Raw genomic sequence first — 22,397 nt, forward strand, 5'->3', positions numbered from 1 at the left:
TTCAGCCATGAAAGAATTGGTTATTGAAACTCGTTGTTGTAAAGGTTCGACCATGTGCCATTTTGGTTTAAATGTGTTATTAAATTACAATAAATTACAATTTTGAAGTGAAACTGACCGCCAACATACACTCCTGGAAATTGAAATAAGAACACCGTGAATTCATTGTCCCAGGAAGGGGAAACTTTATTGACACATTCCTGGGGTCAGATACATCACATGATCACACTGACAGAACCACAGGCACATAGACACAGGCAACAGAGCATGCACAATGTCGGCACTAGTACAGTGTATATCCACCTTTCGCAGCAATGCAGGCTGCTATTCTCCCATGGAGACGATCGTAGAGATGCTGGATGTAGTCCTGTGGAACGTTTTGCCACGCCATTTCCACCTGGCGCCTCAGTTGGACCAGCGTTCGTGCTGGACGTGCAGACCGCGTGAGACGACGCTTCATCCAGTCCCAAACATGCTCAATGGGGGACAGATCCGGAGATCTTGCTGGCCAGGGTAGCTGACTTACACCTTCTAGAGCACGTTGGGTGGCACGGGATACATGCGGACGTGCATTGTCATGTTGGAACAGCAAGTTCCCTTGCCGGTCTAGGAATGGTAGAACGATGGGCTCGATGACGGTTTGGATGTACCGTGCACTATTCAGTGTCCCCTCGACGATCACCAGTGGTGTACGGCCAGTGTAGGAGATCGCTCCCCACACCATGATGCCGGGTGTTGGCCCTGTGTGCCTCGGTCGTATGCAGTCCTGATTGTGGCGCTCACCTGCACGGCGCCAAACACGCATACGACCATCATTGGCACCAAGGCAGAAGCGACTCTCATCGCTGAAGACGACACGTCTCCATTCGTCCCTCCATTCACGCCTGTCGCGACACCACTGGAGGCGGGCTGCACGATGTTGGGGCGTGAGCGGAAGACGGCCTAACGGTGTGCGGGACCGTAGCCCAGCTTCATGGAGACGGTTGCGAATGGTCCTCGCCGATACCCCAGGAGCAACAGTGTCCCTAATTTGCTGGGAAGTGGCGGTGCGGTCCCCTACGGCACTGCGTAGGATCCTACGGTCTTGGCGTGCATCCGTGCGTCGCTGCGGTCCGGTCCCAGTCGACGGGCACGTGCACCTTCCGCCGACCACTGGTGACAACATCGATGTACTGTGGAGACCTCACGCCCCACGTGTTGAGCAATTCGGCGGTACGTCCACCCGGCCTCCCGCATGCCCACTATACGCCCTCGCTCAAAGTCCGTCAACTGCACATGCGGTTCACGTCCACGCTGTCGCGGCATGCTACCAGTGTTAAAGACTGCGATGGAGCTCCGTATGCCACGGCAAACTGGCTGACACTGACGGCGGCGGTGCACAAATGCTGCGCAGCTAGCGCCATTCGACGGCCAACACCGCGGTTCCTGGCGTGTCCGCTGTGCCGTGCGTGTGATCATTGCTTGTACAGCCCTCTCGCAGTGTCCGGAGCAAGTATGGTGGGTCTGACACACCGGTGTCAATGTGTTCTTTTTTCCATTTCCAGGAGTGTATTTGGCCCTTTCCACAATACCAATCACCTGTTCTGCGCTACGGGTTTAGCGTGCATTTCATACATAATGATATTACAGAAAGGTATCATGTCCGCCGCACGTGGTCTCGCGGTAGCGTTCTCGCTTCCCGAGCACGGGGTCCCGGGTTCGATTCCCGGCGGGGACAGGGATTTTCACCTGCCTCGAGATGACTGGGTGTTTGTGTTGTCCTCATCATTTCATCATCATCCAGGAAAGTGGCGAAATTGGACTGAGCAAAGATTGGGTAATTGTACGGGCGCTGATAACCATGCAGTTGAGCGCCCCACAAACCAAACATCATCATCATCAGGAAGGTATCATATCGCTCCCTCCACAAGGGTCCCTATGCAGACGAATTTTACAGTTGAAAAAGTCACACGAATTAAGAACATGGCACTGTGCACACGCACAAACCGTTACTAGTAGGACTGAAGAACAGCAATTTGCGCCAGAATGGAATGGCCTCCCATTCAGTGCATGACGTGGCAGAGTGCTGGCAGATGTCTCTGGCGTTCCCTCTTTCCTGGATATTTCTTATGCAACGGAGGCGGCTGGGGGAAATGGTTCGCTGGCCTATTTGAACTTTCGGCGAACATGAAAACTTGTTAATTTTTATTACGCATGGCTCTGCACACAATGTGCGGTTTACGATTCCACTGTGTAGACACATTTCCTCGGACTGCCGCCCTCAGCCCAGACTACAGCTGGCACCAAGGCAGGTATTGCGGCATTGTTCTGCTGGGGACCTGTCTTTACAAGGGGCTGCCCTGTCTGCCTTGTACAGCTGCAGGTCTGTCCTGCAAGATTTGCTGGGGGATGGGCTGGCCGCATTGCTAGCAGCAGTATAATCTCAAATGGTGCTTAGAATCAGAAATACAGTAGTAAGTAATCAGGTAATATGTACTAATACTTACGAAATGTAATATTAAATCATTAAATAAAAACAGTGTAAACGATTCTATGTTGTGGCAAATGGTAAGGCTGAAGGTTTTTGAAATCAACCCTGTTTTTGATTCTAGAAGACCAGTAAATGTAGCAAGAGTATAGACGCTTTGTCAAAACCATCGTTATTAATAAACGACATCATCATAATTATCTGTTTAGGCTGCTTTGCACCAAAATAATATGTAGGTAGCTTGGCCTCAAAATCTAATTACTCCGCGTGTCATCCGTATGACGATGTTTGAATTTGCTCTGAGAATAGCTCAGCGATATTACCGCTTATTTTGAGCTTCAGGATTTCCTGTCAGTGTGATTTCTGGAATAATTGATTCCTGACCCTGTTAGTGTAATAAATCAATTTGCGTGGAGGGTAGACTCATTTGCAGCTGCTGTGGCTATAAATCCAGAGGTCAAATTACTTTTAAACGTTATGCTCTTAGCGAGGATTTTAAAATTCTGCCCGTGTTTTATTCCAGCGTAACCATTAACGCATCGATGACGTTAAAGCGGTCGCCGATAGTTGGCGCTGATCGCCACTGTAACGAGCGCATTCGAGACCAGATTGCAGTTCGTAATTCCCTTCCACCTCGATGCTCTAAAAACAATTCTGTCGTCGCCTTGCATTATCGCTTTAATGCTTATTCTGTGATATGCAATTGTTTCGTAATACGAGCTGTGCACGAAAGCGATGGAGAGGAAATCAGCATTGAAAAAGGCATACGTCATCTTCCGTAAGTCGGAAACTTTTGATATACTCGTGAAGATAGCATACCAATATCTCAACATGATACAAAAAGGAAATTTTTCGTCTCAACTGGCCTGTATCGTAGACTGTGAACTTTGCTAAACAACATCTGGGAATACTGCATGTAGCCTACAGAACCAATTGACCATAGACTCTGAACTTTTACATATGAAACCAGGAAACACACTCACACACACACACACACACGCACACACGCACCAAATCTAACAGTATTAGTAACAAAGAGCCCGTAAATGGTACTAACATCAACATCTCTAATTTTCGTTGCTATGTAGTGTGCAGAGAGTTGTGTTTCACATCTATCGTAACGTGTTATAAATACCAAATTCACTTAAGAAATTTAATTTCCTTTCTTTCCCTGTCGGCTCACAAAGAGACTAGTTATAGGTATATACAACGGGTGATGTCTGCGGAAAGGGGCTGTCTTACTGGGAACAAGAGTACCACTGGAGTGCAGTTTGCTAAACAGGACTCACCACTTTCCCTACTAATTGTTTGGGTCTTGTGGAAGTGACGTTATTATCGACTGTGTATTACTGTTTTTCTTGTTAAATGTCATGGATGCTGCACAACCGCGTAGCAATATTATTGTATTTAGAGTGTAATAATTGTTTAAAAACATTTGTTTAAATATAACTCTTTTTAAACCAAGCTAAAATATATAAAACAATTTCTCCTAACCGCATACAGAATGTTTTTAATAAAAGACTAATTGCAAAATTGAAAACGAAACAGTGAATTACATGCAGTGTATGCATGATACACGAATAGTTCACCTAAGTCACCAACAATTTTTCTACACTGCAAATGACAGGAAATTCTATGTGATTTTTCCCAGTGACAGCTAATCTCTGCACTGTTATTTGTTGCATCATCCCCAGCTGTTTTGTTTTAAATTTCACAAGTATTTCCACTGCAACTAAAAATTCACAAGCATAAGAAATTATTTTGTACTTTTCAGTCAGTTTAAAAAACATATTATATTAAAAACTGTTTTATATAAATAATTATTTCCTGCTGTTTAGTCCTGTATGTGAAATTTTTCAGTCGATTTGAAACATACTGGAGAGATTACAATAGAAATGTGGTTAATTTCATGTTTGAACTGTGCCATTACTTGTGTCCTATGCACATCTCATGAAATGACCATCGAGGTAAAAATTAGAGAGAATTGAGCTCAAGCTGAGGCTTACCAGCAATCGTTCTTACGGCAAAATCTGACACCGGAACAGGATACGGGGAAAATATAAGTGGTGCACGAAGTACCCTCCATCACACACCTAACGTAAAAGCAAGTTAATATGGCATCGTCGCAAAGTTTTTGGCCATATTGAGAGTCTGAACTTCGTTTCTCATCGGAAAGTTAGTTTAAAAACAATTGCAAAACCTATACCGAGCAGACAAAAAAAAAAAAATGGCTCAAATGGCTCTAAGCACTATGGGACTTAACATCTGAGGTCATCAGTCCCCTAGAACTTAGAACAACTTAAAGCTAACTAACCTAAGGACATCACAAACATCCATCCCCGAGGCAGGATTCGAACCTGCGACCGTAGCGGTCGCGCGGTTCCAGACTGAAGCGCCTGGAATCGGTCGGCCACACCGGCCGGCCCGAACAGACAAACAGAGAGAAGAATTAAGTACGCTGCGTCACACATCAGATACGAAAGCTAATGAATGTTGCATTGTCATCCAGTTCTGTGTTAAGTTGGAAGTTGCAAGTCTGTAGCTCATCGGGAAGTTAGTTTAAACTGAAGTTCAAAATTTTTACAGGACAGATGGACAAGAAAGGAACCTAATAAAACTTGTTAAAAACGCACGACAAAAAGACTGCGAACATAAGCTGGTGTAGATATTGTAACCATTCACTGCAGCTGTGTTGCAATGGATGTGTTGCAATGTGATAATCATTGCCACAAATTGTCACCAGTCGTATTCGTATTGACGTCCGATCCCCACTGTTGCCGGTGGATAACAGACGAACTGTTGCATACTGTCCATATTTACTAAGCCGGCCGGGGTGGCCGAGCCGTTCTAGGCGCTACAGTCTGGAACGGCGCGACAGCTACGGTTGCAGGTTCGAATCCTGCCTTTGGCATGGATGTGTGTGATGTCCTTAGGTTAGTTAGTTTTAAGTAGTTCTAAGTTCTAGGGGGCTGATGACCTCAGAATTTAAGTCCCATTGTGCTCAGAGCCGTTTGAACCATCTCCACTGCGTTTTGATTTTAGCCCAACAATCGATTTCTGCTATTATTTTCCTTTCCATGCCTTTTATTCAGATGCGGGTGTAGGTGGTTATCTGTACACTGTCCTGTTGGCTACATTTCAGACCAGCATAAACCCCCCCTCCTTTTCCGCGCCATCCCCTACGGCAGAGCAGTATCGTCCTTTCTCAGTACAAGCGACTTCCATTTTATCTTCATTAATTCGTGCGCATCATTATTGAGGCAGATGAATTAGTGGAAGGCCGAATGAATAATTTCTGTCCGTCGGAAAGAGTTTCTTATACGTAGCTGGTAACATCAGTCCTGCAGAAATGAACCTCAGAAAGTCAACGCTTTCATCGAGTTCAAGTCTCTCGAACGAATGTGGCTCTAAGTCTCAATTCCCGTCCAACGTTATCGTACAAAGCTTTCGTGGAATTCACAGTAGGGAGAAATTGAAAAGATTTGAGAAGTCAGAGTAAATGACGGATAATGTTCCAACACAGATCGAAATTCCGCTTTATTTGTGGCATAGAACTGTTTCCAGTAGAAACTTGTAAATAGCAGTAACGTTTAAGAAAAACATCGGACGTTTTTGCAACTCAGCACATTTCCTTTGTGAAGTGCAGAACACAACTCTGTTTTTATGCCGTGTGCGCCATTACTGCCTAGGTTGGCACTGTCATGCCGATGTTAGAGGCCTGTCATATTTCCAGTCTCTTATGGTCTGCTCTCTCTCGTTGCGGAAGCGTTTATTTGGCCGCAGTGGGGACACGGAAGTGGTCAATAAGTCGGTGCATGGAGGTACAAGGGAGGGCCGTTACTCGCTCTGGAGGAATCTAGCCGCAAGTTGTGGATTCGGTTTGATTCTAGGGACCGCGACACAAAAATCAGTGATCGCGAGCATGCGGTATTTTGGATTCAGCCTGAACTTCAGGCGGTAATTATAGTTTTTCTAACGAAATGGGACGCACATAGTCAATTCTGGGCGTGATGCACGTATGCCTGATGTCAAATCAACAACCAGATTCCTCATTGCACTTTAAGGTTGTTCTACATTGACAGGCTCTGTATGAGTGCACGTTGTTGATGCACAGCTGGCTTATAAGATCGGTTACTCTATGACATTACTTTATATTTATATGAGCTGGAGTGGACCGATGTTCATACGTTGGGCTGTTTCAGAGTTATTTAGCAATGAATTTAGACAACCAGGCCGTTGCGCACACAAATCCAAGCACGTGCACTCTCCGAAATGCGGTAATGGACACACATGTGTTGGTACTTAAGTTACCACTTTTTCATATCCGCATTGCCAGTTGCAATGTGCCTTTTTCGGAAGTGATAAATTTAAGCTAGACGAGTAAAAGATACGCTTCTTCGGTTTGAGGAAACCAAAATAGGACCACTTTTGGCGACTACTCCTCTGGCAGGCTGCTTGAATAGCGCGCGCTTCGGTCTCTTTGGCTAAATTCAATGCTACATAGGTCGGAAATATGCCAACGTATCGAATTTATTTTTTAACAATATTTCTCAGCACATCCTCCTCTGTAACCCCCCTATGAACCATGGACCTTGCCGTTGGTGGGGAGGCTTGTGTGCCTCAACGATACAGTTAGATGTACCGTAGGTGCAACCACAACGGAGGGGTATCTGTTGAGAGGCCAGACAAACGTGTGGTTCCTGAAGAGGGACAGCCGCCTTATCAGTAGTTGCAGGGGCCACAGTCTGGGTGATTGACTGTTCTGGACCTGTAACACTAACCAAAACGGCCTTGCTGATTTGGTACTGCGAACGGCTGAAAGCAAGGGGAAACTATAGCCGTCATTTTTCCCGAGGGCATGCAGCTTTACTGTATGACTAAATGATGATGTCGTCTTCTTGGGTAAAATATTACGGAGGTAAAATAGTCCCCCATTCGGATCTCCGGGTGGGGACTACTCATGAGGACATCGTTATCAGGAGAAAGAAAACTGGCGTTCAACGGATCGGAGCGTGGAATGTCAAATCCCTTAAACGGGCAGGTAGGTTAGAAAATTTAAAAAGGGAAATGGATAGGTTAAAATCAGATATAGTGGGAATTAGTGAAGTTCGGTGGCAGGAGGAACAAGACTTTTGGTCAGGTGAATACAGGGTTATAAATACAAAATCAAATAGGGGTAATGCAGGAGTAGGTTTAATAATGAATAAAAAAATAGGAGTGCGGGTAAGCTACTACAAACAGCACAGGGAACGCATTGTTGTGGCCAAGATAGACACGAAGCACACGCCTACCATAGTATTACAAGTTTATATGCCAACTAGCTCTGCAGATGATGAAGTAATTGATGAAATATATGATGAGATAAAAGAAATTATTCAGGTAGTGAAAGCACATGAAAATTTAATAGTCATGGTTACTGGAATTCGACAGTAGGAAAAGGAAGAGAAGGAAACGTAGTAGGTGAATATGGATTGGGGCTAAGGAATGAAAGAGGAAGCCGCCTGGTAGAATTATGCACAGAGCACAACTTAATCATAGCTAACACTTGGTTCAAGAATCATGAAAAATGTTGAATACATGGAAGAACCCTGGAGATACTAAAAGGTTTCAGACAGATTATATAATGATAAGACAGAGATTTAAGAACCAGACTTTAAATTGTAAGACATATCCAGGAGCAGATGTGGACTCTGACCACAATCTATTGGTTATGATTTGTCGATTAAAACAGAAGGAACTGCAAAAAGGTGGGAATTTAAGGAGATGGGACCTGGATAAACTGAAAGAACCACAGGTTGTACAGAGTTTCAGGGATAGCATAAGGGAACCATTGACAGGAATGAGGGAAAGAAAAACAGTAGAAGAAGAATGGGTAGCTTTGAGGAATGAAATACTGAAGGCAGCAGAGGATCAAGTAGGTAAAAAGACGAGGGCTAGTAGAAATCCTTGGGTAACAGAAGAGATACTGAATGTAATTGATGAAATTAGAAAGTACAAAAATGCAGCAAGTGAAACAGGCAAAAAGGAATACAAACGTCTCAAAAATGAGATCGACAGGAAGTGCAAAATGGCTAAGCAGGCATGGCTGAGGACAAATGTAATGATGTAGAGGCTTATCTCAGTAGGGGTAAGATAGATACTGCCTACAGGAAAATTAAAGAGACCTTTGCAGAAAAGAGTACCACTTGCATGAATATCAAGAGCTCAGATGGTAACCCAGTTCTAAGCAAAGAAGGGAAAGCAGAAAGTTGGAAGGACTATATCGAGGGTCAATACAGGAGCGATGTTCTTGAGGACAATATTATGGAAATGGAAGAGGAGGTAGTTGAAGATGAAATGGGAGATATGATACTGCGTGATTACCTAAGTCGAAACAAGTCCCCGAGAGTAGACAACATTCCATTAGAACTACTGACAACCTTGGGAGAGCCAGTCCTGACAAAACTCTACCATCTGGTGAGCAAGATGTATCAGACATGCGAAATTCCCTCAGACTTCAAGAAGAATATAATAATTCCAATCCCAAAGAAAGTAGGTGTTGACAGATGTGAAAATTACCGAACTATCAGTTTAATAAGTCACAGCTGCAAAATACTAACGCGAATTCTTTATGAGGTGCGTTCAAGTTCTAAGGCCGCCGATTTTTTATCTCCGGACTGGAAAGAGATAGAAACTTGCGAATTGTTTTAAAATGAGGCCGCGTTCATTGTCAATACGTCTCAGACATGGCAGCACCGTACCGCAGATGGAATTTTACCGCCAGCGGCGAGAAAGAGAACTGTTTTAAATACTTTAAATGGCGACGTTTTCCTTACTTGAACAGCGTGCAATCATTCGTTTTCTGAATTTGCGTGGTGTGAAACCAATTGAAATTCATCAACAGTTGAAGGAGACATGTGGTGATGCAGTTATCGATGTGTCGAAAGTGCGATCGTGGGTGCGACAGTTTAATGAAGGCAGAACATCGTGTGACAACAAAGCGAAACAACCTCGGGCTCGTACAAGCTGGTCTGACGACATGATCGAGAAAGTGGAGAGAATAGTTTTTGGGGATCGCAGAATGACTGTTGAAGAGATCGCCTCCAGAGTGGCATTTCTGTGGATTCTGTGCACAAAATCCTGCATGACGACCTTAAAATGCGAAAAGTGTCTTCCAGGTGGGTGCCACGAATGCTGACGGACGACCACATGGCTGCCCGTGTGACATGTTGCCAAGCAATGTTGACGCGCAACGACATCATGAATGGGACTTTCTTTTCGTCGGTTGTGACAATGGATGAGACGTGTATGCCATTTTTCAATCCAGAAACAAAGCGCCAGTCAGCTCAATGGAAGCACACAGATTCACCGCCACCAAAAAAATTTCGGGACACTGGCAGTGTTGAAAAAATGATGGTGTCCATGTTCTGGGACAGCGAGGGCGTAATCCTTACCCATTGCGTTCCAGTGGGCACTACGGTAACAGGTGCATCCTACGAAAATGTTTTGAAGAACAAATTCCTTCCTGCACTGCAACAAAAACGTCTGGGAAGGGCTGCGCGTGCGCTGTTTCATCAAGACAACGCACCCGCACATCAAGCTAACGTTACGCAACAGTTTCTTCGTGATAACAACTTTGAAGTGATTCCTCATGCTCCCTACTCACCTGACCTGGCTCCTAGTGAATTTTGGCTTTTTCCAGCAATGAAAGACACTCTCCGTGGCCGCACATTCACCAGCCGTGCTGCTATTGCCTCAGCGATTTTCCAGTGGTTAAAACAGACTCCTAAAGAAGGCCTTCGCCGCTGCCATGGAAACGTGGCGTCAGCATTGTGAAAAATGTGTACGTCTGCAGGGCGATTCCGTCGAGAAGTAACGCCAGTTTCATCGATTTCGGGTGAGTAGTTAATTAGAAAAAAAAAATGGAGGCCTTAGAACTTGAATGCACCTCGTACAGACGATTGGAAAAACTGGTAGAAGCCGACCTCGGGGAAGATCAGTTTGGATTCCGTAGAAATGTTGGAACACGTGAGGCAATACTGACCCTACGACTTATCTTAGAAGAAACATTAAGGAAAGGCAAACCTACGTTTCTAGCATTTGTAGACTTAGAGAAAGCTTTTGACAATGTTGACTGGATTACTCTTTTACAAATTCTGAAGGTGGCAGTGGTAAAATACAATTTGTACAGAAACCAGATGGCAGTTATAAAAGTCGAGGGACATGAAAGGGAAGCAGTGGTTGGGAAGTGAGTGAGACGGGGTTGTGGCCTCTCCCCGTAGCTATTCAATATGTATATTGAACAAGCAGCAAAGGAAACGAATGAAAAGTTCGGAGTAGGTATTAAAATCCATGGAGAAGAAACAAACACTTTGAGGTTCGCCCATGTCATTGTAATTCTGTCAGAGACAGCAAAGGACTTGGAAGAGCTGTTGAACGGAATGGACAGTGTCTTGAAAGGAGGATGTAAGATGAACATCAACAAAAGCAAAACGAAGATAATGGAATGTAGTCGAATTAAGTCGGGTGATGCTGCGGATATTAGATTAGGAAATGAGACACTTAACGTAGTAAAGGAGCTTTGCTATTTGGGGAGCAAAATAACTGATCATGGTCGAAGTAGAGAAAATATAAAATGTAGACTGGCAATAGCAAGGAAAGCGTTTCCAAAGAAGAGAAATTTGTTAACATCCAATATTGCTTTAAATGTCAGGAAGTCGTTTCTGAAAGTATTTGTATGGAGTGCAGCCATGTATGGAAGTGAAACATGGACGATAACTAGTTTGGACAAGAAGAGAATAGAAGCTTTAGAAATGTGGTGCTACAGAAGAATGCTGAAGGTTAGATGGGTAGATCATGTAACAAATGAGGAGGTATTGAATAGGATTGGGGAGAAGAGAAGTTTGGGGCACAACTTGACTAGAAGAAGGAATCGGTTGGTAGGACATGTTCTGAGGGATCAAGGGATCACCAATTTAGTACTGGAGGGCAGCTTGGAGGGTAAAAATCGTAGAGCGAGACCAAGAGATGAATACACTAAGCAGATTCAGAAGGATGTAGGCTGCAGTAGGTGCTGAAAGACGAAGAGGCTTGCAAAGGATAGAGTTGCGTGGAGAGCTGCATCAAACTAGTCTCAGGACTGAAGACCACAACAACAAAAACGACATAGCTCGGAAATTGGCCAACGTATCGAATTTATTTTTTAACAATATTTCTCAGCACATCCTCCTCTGTAACATCGTTACAAGCTTTAAAGACTGATTTTGACCACTCTGTATAAGAATCACTGACATAATTGTTTAGCTCTTCTACATCAGATTGAACAGAAAGTGTTGCTCAATCAGTATCCTTTTTAATATATTTGCAATTGTATTTGATAGACTGGACGGAACTCCAGAATTCTACATTTATATTTGCATCAAAACTTCTTTGTAAATATGGCTCAAAATGGCTCTGAGCACTATGGGACTTTACTGCTAAGGTTATCAGTCCCCTAGAACTTAGAACTACTTAAACCTAACTAACCTAAGGACATCACACACAGCCATGCCCGAGGCAGGATTCGAGCCTGTGACCGTAGCGGTCGCGCGGTTCCAGACTGTAGCGCCTAGAACGGCTCGGCCACTCCGGCCGGCTTAGTAAATATGGACAGTATGCAACAGTTCGTCTATCAGTATACGTTTCAACCTCACGTACCCTTAAGGTAGTGGTATGTCCTCGATTCTCAGGTCTCCTCCGACGATAAGCTGAAGATCCATCATCACCAGCTTGTGTCTGTGATATAAAAGTGGAGATACGTTTTAGAATACCTGTCATATTTCATGTAAGGTGAAGGTGCATTCAGAACGCCATAAGGGCCATGTACCATAGTTTTAAGAACAATGTCGATCAGTGAAGGCTCATCAATTTCGTTTAGAACTTCAACAGGAATGATGAGATCAGTTTCATTTGATTGAACTTTCGTGTCCAATTATATTGTAAATGAGCATGTGATTATCTACGTTTTATCCATTCTACACTATCCATACCAGTTGTGTTTACCAATTATTTGCTGTTTAATTAGCTGGAAGTTTAATTTAATCATTATCAAGTGAAAATCTCGAGACACGATTTATTCTCTATCTGACGATTTTTTCTTTCATTTCTAATTTCTTGCAACTCCGGATTACAGGTGAAACTTAAAAAATTGTACTTCCATATCTGCGTACACGAGACATGACAACTGTGTTTTTTGTGCATGTATCGTGGTAAACACCAGTAGAAGGAGATATTTTTACAATACGTAGGCTAGTATTAGTAGACTCCCAATTTGCATCTTAATTAACTGTATATCTCTCACATATATGCAACTGCGAAGGATTGTGCCCAGTGTAATTTAATCTTTCTGTGATCATTTGACCATCTTGTCAACACAATACTGACAGAAAATATCTTTAATATAATGCGGATAGTCCACAGTATTTGTTCTAATCATAACCCTTTATGCATAAAGCCACATGCAAGGTACGGTTTTATTTTGACGATTGCTTGAGTTTGACTTGCGAATCGCTCCATGTACGACAATGCATGGTACCAGTATGTTCCAAAGAGCACAAGGTGAAAATGCAATGTTTTCTACAGATCAAAGAGAGAAAGCGTCTAGTGGAAGCGATACGGAGCTAGCTGCGGAGTGGAGACGTAATGGGATCGCAGATGAAGCACCATTAGAGGACTATTTATTAAAAACAAAATCTTACAGACAGAAAATACGCCAACAAGGCAATCACAGCAAGTAAACATCATAAAATTTCAAAAAGTAATCAACAATGAATTAGGCCAAAAAGAATTTTATACATGGTTTAGGAGCAAATAACAGATGGCTTCCACAGCTAAACTTAAAGTTCTGAATTGTTGCAGTGACAAGCAAAGTGCCACAAATCGGACTGCTGCTAAGTAGTTAATCGCCTTGTGGTTTTGTTCATATGCAGAAAAGGAAATCGATAGGCAACTTAGCAACTGAAAAACTGGTTTAAGGCTCCTTTAAACGTATGTTTCACAGGCAACGCAAAAAAATTTAAGTAACAAGCATTTACAGTACAGTACAGTTAACAAGATAACTGTCACGGCAAATCCCAAATTATTCTTAGCATCTGCACCAGCGCCTTAAGCCCAGTGGCAAAAGCGCATGATAATAATATATGCAAATACGAGGAACAGTAAAGGATTCAGTGACTACACTTGGTAATTTGATCAGCGGCACATGGCACAACGAAAGTCATTACCACAATGATGTCATAACAATTTTTAAATGGGCTACAAATTTGACAGACTCTGAAGTTTAGTAGTACCTAAATGAGTAAGGCATTTACAGATGAATGTGCTTTAAGGTTCTTCCGAAATTTGGTGAAAACACAAGAAGTCATTAAGTTACTGTACAACATGTTGTTGGGTCACAGTGGCCAAGTAAAGCATTAACCTGAGCTTATACTATATCTACATCTACATGTACGTGATTACTCAGCTCTTCACAATAACGAGTCCAGATATCACTTATTTTATAGTGATGATCATTTCTCCCTATGTAGGCGTGTGGCAACAAAATGTTTTCGCAATAGGAGGAGAAAACTGGTGATTCAAATTTCATGAGAAGATCCTGTCGCAACGAAAAATACCTCTGTTTTAATGATTGCCACTCCAATTCACGTATCATGTCTGTGGCCCTATCTCTCCTATTTCGCGATGATATAAAACGAACTGCCCTTCTTTGAACTTTTTCGATGTAATCCTTCAGTCCTACCTGATGCGGATCCCACACCGCTCAGCAATACTCCAGAACGAAGCGGACAAGCGTGGTTTTAGCAGTCTCTTTAGCAGATCAGTTGCACCTTCTAAGTGTTCTGCCAATAGATCACAATCTTTTGCTTGTTGTAACCACATTGTTACCTATGTGATCGTTCCAATTTAGGTTATTTGTAATTGTAATCCCTAAGTATTTAGTTGAAAATTTGAAAATTTGTGGTTAGCTTCTGTGGGACTAAACTGCTGAGGTGATCGGTCCTTAGACTCACACACTACTTAATCTAACTTAAACTAACTCAAGCTAAGGACAAGACATAAACCGATGCCCGAGAACCTCCTACGGGGGAAGCCGCGCGAACCGTGACAAGGCGCCCAAGACCGCGCGGTTACGCCGCACAGTGATTTATTTGAATTTACAGGCTTCAGGCAGATTTCTTATATTTCCTAAAAGACTTAATTTATAAAACACAATTTATAAAACAAACCACATACATTTACACGGTGAATAATTGAAATATTCTTATCGAGACCAACAACTAACCTCAGTGACATCAGACAATGGCAGTCGCCACTCAAATACATAGAGTGTGTAAGATTCAGCGGGCAGCATGCCTAAATAAACAAACGAAAAATAAATGACCGAGAGGTAGTTCACCATTTAACAAATGGTAAGTAATACGGAGTTTAAGCAATCAGCTGCCCAGCGGTCTTACCAAAATAGATGTCTTTAACGAACGTATTAGAAATTCTGGTTGGTGTCTGTCACAGCACTAACTGAGGCATGCAATGTGGTCTCCAGCAATAAACACACATAATTAAACGGTATGAAATGAAAGTCAATGCTTAAAGTAAATTTAACAAGAACGGAAAGCACCAGCAAACCAAATTAAATAAATATGACTTGTATAACACTCTGGACAGCAGATAACATGTGAGCCAGGCAAATTATTGGTAACTTTAAAAGCAGGTGCCTTGAATACCGTCTACATAAAATAGCAAACACCTTAAAACACTGGCAAACATGAGACAAGAACAGGTCAGTAATCTACAAACATATGTAACAAAAAGTACCTCTTACACACTACTACAAAGCATCCAAGCTTCTCAACAATGTGGAGAATAAATGAAACTATTTTTAAATTTAACGCACGCTCACCACAAGCCGCGAGGAAGTGCTTCGTTATGGAACACAAGCGAGCAGCTTTGGCCCACAATATCAGACTGGAGCTAAGACAAAAATATTAAAAAGGTGTGAAAGGAACCGGGATGCGTAAACTTAATGCCTGGTATCAAAGGATCTCACAATAGTCCCTAATACGGGCGGGCAACAGTTACCCAAGCTGGCTCGCGTACTTCAACAGTCCCAGCCAGTCTGATGGCGCCCGCAACTCTCCACGTGCGAGGCCACCGCCTTCCAGCAATGTGCCGCCAATGTGTAACGCTCCCATCTCCTCAATTAACACGAACCTCCACCCATAACTCTTTCGAGCTAGTCGCTCCCCTGTGGGAATTCGAGCAACGATCTACACTGATGAACCAAGCTGGTCGGACTGGCTGAGCGGTTCTTGGCGCTACAGTCTGGAACCACGCGACCGCAACGGTCGCAGTTTCGACTCCTGCCTCGGGCATCGATGTGTGTGATGTCCTTAGGTTAGTTAGGTTTAAGTAGTTCTAAGTTCTAGAGGAGTGATGACCTCAGCAGTTAAGTCCCATAGTGCTCAGAGCCTTTTTTTTTTTTTTTTTGTTAACCAAAACATTATAACCACTTGCGTAATAGCTTGTTTGTCCGTCTTTGGAACGAAATACGTCACTGATTCTGCGTATCAGGGAGCCGACAGTTGTCTGGCAGGTTTGTACAGGCAAGTGGCATTAAATATCTACGACAAAGTAATAAAATTCGTGTAAATAACAGGCCGCCGAACTGCGTATGTGGTGATGAGGCCCAATGGCGACCTAGGTGGCTTCCGTAGGATTTGCATCAGGCGAATTTGGACGCCGAAGCATCAACGTGCGCTCTCTATAATTCTCCTCAATTCTCTCGCTCCGAGACGCTAACAGTTATAGTGCTGAAAGATGGCGTGCCGTTTGGGAAGACGTCAAGCATGAAGGGATGCTAGTGGTTCGAAGCTGTCAGCCTGTCTTCCATTACTACCATAGGCCCCATGCAAGCGTTGGAGTATGTCTCCCATAGCATAATACTCTTACAGTACAGGGTCAAAATTTAAACAGTACACATTTCCTCCAGCGCAGGCACAGTGAACAAATCAGTTTTGCATTAGGTGTCGTCTAGGGGGTCCGTAGGCGGTTTATACGATCGCAATTTGTTCATGGGCGGTTCCTCAGAAAACCCCAAAACAACTTGATTTTCGAGTACGAAAAGTATCTATTGTGGTTATGGCCACTTCTGTCACTTCTGTTCATGGAAGATCGTCGAAAATTTTATCATATGTTCTTAGGAAGATAATTTCAGGGAACTTCGCACCTTTTATTCGTATAATTATCCGTTACCGAGACCCAGAGTTTCAAAGTTACCGTAATTCTGCACTTAATATCTGCATATAATATCCCGTCTGAGGTGTAAATATGTTTTGAACTGATGTAGTGAACACATGGAAAGGGTTCTAAGGTAATGCTAGGATTCTGGGTTCGCTAAACTTTGTTTTTAGTCAGTTTTTTTTCCACCAATAAAACTTTATGACGCGCTGTCTCTGTGTAATAAGCACTTGACGCATACACAAATATGACCAAAGTGGTACAGCAACTACAAAAACGAGCTACGAGTGCCAGAAAAGGATTTTAAATTACTGGCAATAATCATTTAAAACTGAAAATTCAGTGAAGTATTGCCAATAAGAGTTTTGTGCTTTTGAGATGCAAATCACAAGATGGGCATTTTCAATACACTGCGATCGATGAGCAGGGTATCCAGAAAAAATGTAAGCGAACCGATTTTGTGTAAAATTCACATTATGCGCATTTACTTGTTTTTCTTATGTCTCAAATCATATAAATGCAATCTGTCGAAGTAGAATAGGTTTTATGTAAACAGCACATCCTATCGCAGCAGGGAAAAGAAGAGAACCAACGAAAAAAAATAGAAAATGTTCCTCTTTAGAAGACTCTGACTGAAAAGTGTGGAACCAGTTGCCTCAATCCTCAGTCCGCCTTACTCGCCAAAAATTTTGACATGTGAACGTATTCGCGCTTTTTTGTGGCGAAACAGTGTAGCGGAGAGACAGTGACAGTGAAAGAGAGAGGAGAAAGTGCCAATGGAAGTGAAAGAGAGAAGAGGCTTTTATGGTGGGAGAGAGGATCGGAAATATGAACGAGCGATCTGTTTTACTTGATAAAAGTTTTTGTATGGCCAAGACCGCATACATTTTTGACGACCAGAAGATGACAACAAAGTCTGTAGGAACCGGTCGTGGAAAATAAAGAAGTATTTATGCGATCTTGGCTACAGAAAGTTTCTTACCAAAATAGAAACAGAGATGAATGGAGATGGAAGCAGTGGGAGCAAAGGAGAGAGGAGACAGTGGAAATGAAAAATACAGATCAATGGAGACCGTAGACGTGCTTGCCGGGGAGGAGCAACCTCCAAGGGCGGCGAATTTCAGTACATATGTGTAGGGTGTTGAGCATTTTGGACATTCGACTATAGGGGAAAAAATAAGTTGCACACTCTCTTCCCCCCCCCCCCCCCCAAGAAATTTTGAGCTGCCGAGGTCTGGTAGAGAGAGTGAGAAAGAAAGACGAAAAGAAAGAGACGGAGGTAGTGGGAAAGGAATACCAAAGGAGACAGTGTAAATGAGGGAGGAGACAGTGGCAGTGGGACATAATGTAAATGAATAGGAGAAGAAGGAAAGAATGGGGAAGCCGCATACTCGTATGTAGACAGTGGCAGTGAAAGGGGAATGCCGAGTATGGATGCCTAACTACAAAGAAAGAGCTTAAAAGAGCGTCAATATAACACCATGCCAAAATGTTTTGGTGGAGAAGACGGAATGAGGATTGAGGCTGTTGGTTCCCGACTTTCATACCAGTTTTTTTAAAGAGGAACATTTTCTTCTAACTTGTGTTCCAACAGAAGCATTATTTACCGGTTCATCAAGATAATACCCTTCCTCTACTATAGGTAACATCAGAGGACATTGTAGAGGATCGTATGAACGATGAAACTGATAGTCGTGCCATTTGAATATATTGACAGCGTGGAACGATATCTCTGTCATCTTTGTCTACGTCTATCAAAAGAACAGAAACTTAGTTTACAACGGGTGCTTTCTGTCGATGCTTATGCTGTTTTGCAGGCACTCCATCAGAATCAATAATAAATTTGAAATTGTCTTTTGAACATGGTGGCAAATTTTCCTTGTTACATTTAAATCTTGTCAGTAAGTTATTATCTTTTTGGAACATATTATGTAAAGTTTCAGCTAGTACTCTTTTTAAATTTGTGAGGAAATTTGATCGAAGTGATGCCTGATCAGCTTCTGAAACAAAGTAAATTTGTAGAAATTGGTGGTTTGCATTTAGTTCGGATAGTAAACCGCCTATTACACGTTAAATTTGCACTTGAATCTTAAAGGTGGGAATGTAATTGTCGTCTGCAACTTATCTCACACCGAAAGAGGTTATCTGAAACAGTGAGTAACACGGAAAGTGCAGATAAAATACTTCCTGCACCAACAAAAAATTTTCGCTGTCTAATATCCGTTCTTACCTTTTATTGTACTTATCATTTTGAGGCCTTAAGCTTTATTACAGAAACTATATTTAATAGATAATCTATGCAATAGTTATATTTATTTCTGACTGTATACAACCGATTGTAACTATGATGAAAATATTGTAAATTGCTGGAAATATCCAAGGAAAACTTTTGAAATGTATCGATAGCAACAACGAAATGGTAGCGGCTGTGCCGTTGTTTATCTTTGCATACGGAGAGTCTCTGTAGCGTTGCGAGCAGAGAGGACGCAGAGCAGCTTGTGTCATGAAAGAGTGCGGAAGTGTTTGTTGGGCGCTGCCTGATATTGTAACCCGTGAGTACTCGGCGCACGATATGAGTGGACAGGTGGAGAAGGCAGGTGGAGGAAACCGCAATTCCAACTGTTGCCTGTCCCATAATGCTCTGTTGCTCTGAAGACAACTCGGGCTTCTTATCGAGCAGCAGCAGCAGCAACAACACGGGCAGCTCAGCACTGTCGTCGTCTACAATCTTTGTCGTCCGTACAGCTTCAACATCGTAAGACTGTTAAGTGAAAAATTATAATCTTACGTAAGCATTATCCAGCAACATTTTTTTTTCACAAAGTACGGCTAACCTGAATAATAACATGTAATACTTATAACTTGTATGGCACCTGTGTTGTCATTGTCCCCAGATGTTATTAGTAAGTAGGGTACCCCTTCCTTTCCATGCAGTCACCGAGTGTTGTAAGAAAATGAAAACTGATTAACTACTTACGGCCCAGTTTTGTGTGCTTGCTAATGACCAGTTACAGTCTAAATTTTCTGCCTTAGTAACTGTTCATTCTTGTATTGCATAACAGAGGCTACTTAAAGTAACGGAAAATTTCAGTGGCAAAATTAATAACTAAGGATACAGCACAAATTAAGAGTGCGCAATTTCATTTATGCTGCACTTAGAATAACGAGTGATTTCTGCTGGCTTGGTATGTATTTTACTTTTGCTATTTTGAAAGTAAAATCAATTGCTGTTTTCTCAAAGTAAATTCAATTCAACCTTTTAATAATCAAAAAGTAATTGCTAGCCTGTTTCTGAATTTAGCATTACGTTACACTGAGATTACTGAAAGTTTTTTTTTTCATGATGAAGATTAAGATAAGCCAATCATTTACTTATCCGGTAACATCATTTAAATTTAGTTTCAAAATTTAGTAATTCAGAATAAGTAACTGCAAACCCAGTGCTTTATGATTCAATTATTTTCTCGTGAACTGTTGTGCTCAGTAAAAGTGTAACAACCTTCTGTTGCCAAGCCAGTTGCTTAAATTTTTTTGACATTACCATTCTGATTCTGAAGACTCATTGCCCATGTGGGCTGGCGACCGTTTAATTATCCCTTTTTAGCTAACCAGTGTTTTCCTTGTATTATCAGTGAATTTCGTAGTAAATATTACTTGGTACCATATTACCCCCTGGGCCGTTCGTGAAAGATTGCACAGTATTCCACCCTTATAAAAATTATAACTGACTGAAAACCTCAATTGCCGACAGGTGTTGTTGATATACCTCGATGTGGACAGCTGAAAATGTGTGCCCCGACCGGGTCTGGAACCCAGGACCTCCTGCTTACATGGCAGACGCTCTATCCATCTGAGCCACCGAGGACACAGATGAACTCGCGCATCGAGGTATATCAACAACACCTGTCGGCAGCTGAGGTTTTCCGTTAGTCATCATATATTCCAGGGAACAGATGCACGGTCATCAACAGTAACTGATCTTTCGAGAACACGTTACTGTCTTCGTATATATAGTTAAAGGCTACCCAGCCATTGACCTTCGCCTGTGCGAATGCGCACAGGCTGCCCAAACTCTTACGGGAATCGCCAAAGCGTGCGCGAGTAATGAGTGGGTGGGCCAGTGTCTATAAGGTACAATACATAGGTACAAATGTGGGCAGTTGGGAATGTGAGTCTCACGGGAAGCGTGCAAGGGATAAGTCCCTGCAGTCACGTTATTCATCTGTGTCCTCGGTGGCTCAGATGGAGAGAGCGTCTGCCATGTAAGCAGGAGGTCCCGGGTTCCAGTCCCGGTCGGGGCACACATTTTCATCTGTCCACATCGAGGTATATCAACAACACCTGTCCGCAGCAGAGGTTTTCAGTTAGTCATCATATAATACGGTCAGTTATATCGCAAACCAGTAGGCCGATGGGCCCGCCGGTGTGGCCAAGCGGTTCTAGGCGCTCCAGTCTGAAACCGCGCGACCGCTACGGTCGCAGGTTCGAATCCTGCCTCAGGCACGGATGTGTGTGTTGTACTTAGGTTAGTTAGGTTTAAGTAGATCTAAGTTCTAGGGGACTGATGACCTCAGATGTTAAGTCCCATAGTGCTCAGAGCTAGTTGTTTTAGTAGGCCGATTAGGAATAAGGAGGTTACTAATGTAACGGTGTGATAATGGATGAAGCCCGACAACTAATTCCTTCAGGAAACGCCTGGTACTTCTAATTCTGGCAAAGAGGAACACTTACCAGGAGCTTCGTCTTCCCATTTCTTGGCCCAACAAATGTTGCAATTTTTGTCCATTGCACCAGTTCTTATTTGTAATCAAAATGTGGAATATATTCAATGGAGCCCTAGGCACATGAGCGCCTCTGCTTTGCAAAGAATGTACACATTGGACATCAAGTCCATGTAAATTTTCAGATGATTATTCGTGTCGTCTTTTAAACATTTATTTATTTGTTTGTCTCAGTCATCAGTCTTCTGAGTAGTATTATGCCGCCCGCCACGAATTCCTCATTGTACCATCCCCTTCAACTCAGAGTAGCACTTGCGACATATGTCCCAAATTATTTTCTTGATGTACTCCTCCCTCTGTCTGCCTCTACAGTTTTTACCCTCTACAGCTCTCTCTAGTACCATTCCGTGATGTCGTCACAGATGCCCCACCTTTCTGTCCCTTCCTCTTGTCAGTGTTTTCCATACATTCCTCTGAGTGCTGATCCAGCGAGAACATCCTTATTCCTTGCCTTATCAGTCCAAATAATTTTCAGTATTCTTCTTTAAACCTCATCTGCAATGCTTCGATAATCTTTTCTTCTTGTTTCCCTACCGTCCATGTTTCACTACAATACAGCTCTGTGCTCCAAAAATACGTTCTCAGAAATTTCTGTGTGCCGTTAAGAGCTATGTTTGATACTAATGGATTAGTCTTGGCTAAGTAGCCGTTTTTGCCAGTGCTAGTCTGCTTTTTATGTCCTCCTTGATCCGTCCATTGTAGGTTATTGTACTCCCATGTGGAATATTTCTTTAACGTAGTCTACTTCGTGAGCACCAATCCTGATTTTAAGTTCCTCGCTGTTCTCATTTTTATTACTTCTCATTTCTTTCATCTTTTGTCGATTTACCCTCAAGCAGTATTCTGCACTAATTAGACTGTCTCATTAGACTGTACACTCCATTCAAGAGATCCTGTAA

General features: G+C 42.7%; 1 non-coding gene across 1 annotated transcript; it reads left to right on the forward strand.

The window, feature by feature from the left end:
* The first annotated feature begins 20,944 nt into the window (after window positions 1-20,944).
* On the forward strand, window positions 20,945-21,018 carry Trnat-ugu (transfer RNA threonine (anticodon UGU)). Its single transcript has one exon. It is a non-coding gene; the product is annotated as a tRNA-Thr (tRNA).
* Window positions 21,019-22,397: the final 1,379 nt, after the last annotated feature.

Source organism: Schistocerca cancellata, chromosome 2 (assembly GCF_023864275.1).
Source record: "Schistocerca cancellata isolate TAMUIC-IGC-003103 chromosome 2, iqSchCanc2.1, whole genome shotgun sequence".
Taxonomy (NCBI): domain Eukaryota; kingdom Metazoa; phylum Arthropoda; class Insecta; order Orthoptera; family Acrididae; genus Schistocerca; species Schistocerca cancellata.